This window comes from Canis lupus, chromosome 28 (genome assembly GCF_011100685.1).
Source record: "Canis lupus familiaris isolate Mischka breed German Shepherd chromosome 28, alternate assembly UU_Cfam_GSD_1.0, whole genome shotgun sequence".
Lineage (NCBI taxonomy): Eukaryota > Metazoa > Chordata > Mammalia > Carnivora > Canidae > Canis > Canis lupus.
Genome location: NC_049249.1, coordinates 16,748,477 through 16,752,364, shown reverse-complemented (window position 1 = coordinate 16,752,364; position 3,888 = coordinate 16,748,477). Strand labels below are relative to the sequence as shown.

Sequence of the window (3,888 nt, the reverse complement as noted above, 5' to 3'; positions counted from 1 at the left end):
GCCCCTACCAGTCCATTTTCTGGGATGATCTATATTTCCACCTCTAGACTAAGATAGGCTGTTCATTTTCCTGTAACTGGCATCTCCAGAGAACAGGGCATCTCCTCCTGAATATCAACAACAGATATCCCAGAAACCCAGCTGGAGATCTTTTCATCTAAACCTCAGTCAGGGTTTCATGAAGTAAGATGGCTTTTTTTCAATTTGATTCCATTCAGTTCCTCTTTTGCTCTAGCACTGGGCAAGTTCAGGTTTTTTGGATCATGGCTGATGCAGCCTGGCCAGTATCTCTTTTCCAGAGTATACACTTCCTGTCTACCTTATACCTTCTATCTATCATTTACCCTGGGAGCAGTGGCAGGATTTGCCTCATCACATTCTTCTCTGGTGTTAGTTTTAAAATGCTCAGGTTGTGGTTAAATGTATGTTTAGAGGGAGGGCTTGTTCAAAACACAAATGAGCCAATTAGTGACGGAGTGGCAATAGAAATTGCCCAGGGTTTAGGAAGTACCAGAGAGGAGAGCTTGACTTTTCTTCATGCCACTTCTCCCCGTGACTCAGAAGTATGGGATTTTGTCAGACAATTCTGTGCAGTTTTTTTTAGCACTAAGCACTGTGTGTGTTGGGCATTTACATTTCAGGAAAAAAAATCATTAGAGCAGAAACACGTTTCCATTCTTTCTTCACTCATGTCAGTGAAGGGCACCACTATCTCTAACTATAGTAAGAAATTCAGGAACATCCTTGATTCTTCCTTCTCTTTTACCTCTCTTTATTAACCCACCACCAAATCCTTTTGATTTTTACCTTCTAAAATAATTTATTTTTTAAAAAAAACATCACAAATATGTTTTTATTTGTCACCATTAAATGTCTGAATTTTAAACAGATTCTTGGAGCGGTGGTTCATATCCATCAGCTCATTCAACTTTAGCACCGGTCTCATCCCCAGTAGCTTTTCCAGAACTACTACCTTCGCCATGAAGCTCCATGAGTCTTCCCAATTCAAGCTTGGGCTTCTTCAGCATTTTTACTTTTCTAATGAAGACATCATGGAGTGGATAAATAGACTGCCAAGCTTTCTCTATATCCTTTCTGATGCTGTCTGGAATCAATTTATTGACCACTTCTTTCAAGTCATTTGTCTGCACCTCTCGGGTCATGATTTCCATCATCTTTTTCCGGATTTGGTAGACCTGTTGGTGCTGAGCATAAGAGGTCTTCCAAATCTGATTATTGCATTTTTTAGTAAAACCAACACAAAATAGATGAAGCAAATAACCATCGGTAGTCTTTACATCAACATGAGCTTTAATCATGGTCTGCCATTTTTTGACCATGGAGCACATTTTGTCATGGGTCATGGAAATTTGTCAGGCAGTTTTTGCCCTGCACATCCTCAGTAATTAGCTTGAATTTTCTAAATGCAACTTCATCATTGTGCAGATCAGCAAGGCTAACTTCAAAAACGTGATCCTTGAGACCATCAGATGCAATTTTGGTTCCTTGAGTTCTTGTGACTAGTGTTTTTCCAATTTTTCTTATATCGAAAATAGCTGGTGCTTTCACATCATACCAATCTTTCTTAGAAAATAGATCAAACACTTTCTTCTTGGCTCCCTTTTTGCCGCCTTTCGTAAGGTGCTTGTTCTTGCTGACCGCCATGGTGCTGCTCTGGGAGCCAAAAGGTAAAAAAAAAAAAAAAAAAAAAAGTAAAATAATTTCTAATACATTGACTGATCAGTGGTTTTCCACTAGGGGTGATTTTGCCCCCTATGGACATTTGACGATGTCCACAGACATTTTTTATTGTCCCAACTGTGAAGGTGCTACTGGCAGGGATGCTGCTAAAATATCCTGAATGGGACTCCCCACCAACCCTCCAATCCAGATCCAAATGCCAGTAGTGGTGAGTTTGAAAACCCTGTTTTGCTTCCCTTGTTAGGACCATGAAATTGGGCTCCTAACAGATCTTCCTACTTGTATTTTCCCTACTCTCCTAGCCAGTTTATAATTATTCTGCAGCCAAAATCTTTTGTAGACATAACTTTGATCATGTCACTTTCCTGCTTAGTTATTTAATGTGTTTGCATTGGCCCTTAGGAGAAAAACCAGAATTCTCAGATTGGCCTTTACCTCACCCTTGGCTCCATCTCTAGCTTCATCTTCAGTATTTTTGTCTTAATCTCTTTCTGTTCCAATCACACTCCTTCCCAATTCATCCAATCTGTTGTACTGTCTTAACACCTTTACAAAAGCTCTCCTCTGCCCAATTCTACTGCCCATCCTCCCAGTCCTTCATCCCCCCTGCCAGCCCAAGCAACTGCTCTTCATCCTTCTGCTCTCAGCAAAAATGGCACATGCACACAGAAATCATCAACTAGGTGAGGACTGATAGAAAGATGTTGGGAGTTCAGAGCTGATAGCCAAGAAAGAATTCTTAAGACATCTTTGGTACAAAAGGTGGTTTTATTAAAACACATGGACTGAACCTGTGGGCAGAAAGAGCGGCACTGGGGTCATAAGGAGTGACTGATTATATACTTTCAAATTGGGAAAGGGTTAGGGATAGTGAAAGTCTCTAAGGAATTTTGGAAGGAAGTTTTCTAGGACCTTGAGGGAGCTAGCTATTGTTAGGAAATGGTAATTTATTCCTGTCCAATAAAACCTTAGTCATGAGACCCTGCAGATGTATATTGGTGGGTCATATGCTTGGGGGATGATTGCCAACTTGTATCTGAGGGGGTAGAGATAAAGGAAGTTTCCAAAGGAATTTTTATATGTTAAAGTAGACTTACAGGATCCTGGAGGTTGTGCTAAGATTTTGCCTTAGTTTCCCACATCAAGGCCCTCAACATAAGCACTCACAGTATCATGTTCCTCTTCTTAATTCAATCTATAATTCTGTATCTATATAATGAAGTGGATGTCAATTGTCCCCTTCCTGGACCCTGCCACTCTCTAGGTTCCAAGAAGGGAGACATATTTGATTTGATAATAGTGACTATTTGTTTGTTTCAAGTGACTTTCAAGTGACTAGCTCAATGCCCAGGAGATAGTAAACATTTGTGAAGGAAGGGAAAGAGAGAAAGTGGTAAGACAGAGGAGAGAGACCTACGGTGGAGAAGGGTAGGGCAGGGAAGAGGGGAGGAATTGAAAGGAGGAAAGAAGGAAAGGGAGAGAGGGTATGAGGGAAGGGAAGAAACAGTACAAGATATTGGCCTTGTCTCAGGTTACTTCCTGAAGCTGTCCACCTCCTTGAAGTAGCTATATTTGAGAGTAATATTGTAATTAAAGATTTGGAGCTCTAGATTTAGATGACACTTGACTTTTTTTTTTTTTAGATTTTATTTATTTATTTGACAGATCAAGCACTAGCAGAGGAACAGCAGAAGCAGAGGGAGAGGCAGTCTCCCCATGAGCAGTGAGCCGGATGCGGCCCATCCCAGGACCCTGGGGTCGTCACCTGAGCGGAAGGCAAATGCTTAACGACTGAGCCACCCAGGAGCCCCTGACACCTGGCTTTAAGAACCACTCAACTTTGCAGCCTGAGGCAAGTTACTTCTCTCCACTTCACTTTGCCTATCTGCAAAATGGGGCTGATGGGTTATTCGAAGCTTAAATGAAATAATGGCTTCGTGGCCTTTGGAACGTCTGGCGGTGGTCAGCACACAATATTAACCTCTGCTATTGACACTTATTAATATTACAATTATTTGCTCCAGGCTAGGCCTGTCCAGCCCCCGCTCCGAGGGGCCCGCCGCTCACTTCGCTCACCGCTCTCCCATTGGCTGAGACTCGGCAGCGCTTCCGCCAATCAGGTTCCAGATGAGCAGGCCGACAGGACGGAGCCAATGGGAGCGGGGGTTACAGTCTCCTGGATACGGT

The 3,888-nt window shown here is 42.3% G+C and overlaps 1 pseudogene; it reads right to left on the bottom strand.

Moving 5' to 3' along the window:
• Window positions 1-881: 881 nt before the first annotated feature.
• LOC486878 lies at window positions 882-1,665 on the bottom strand (annotated as a pseudogene).
• Between the last annotated feature and the right edge of the window lie 2,223 nt (window positions 1,666-3,888).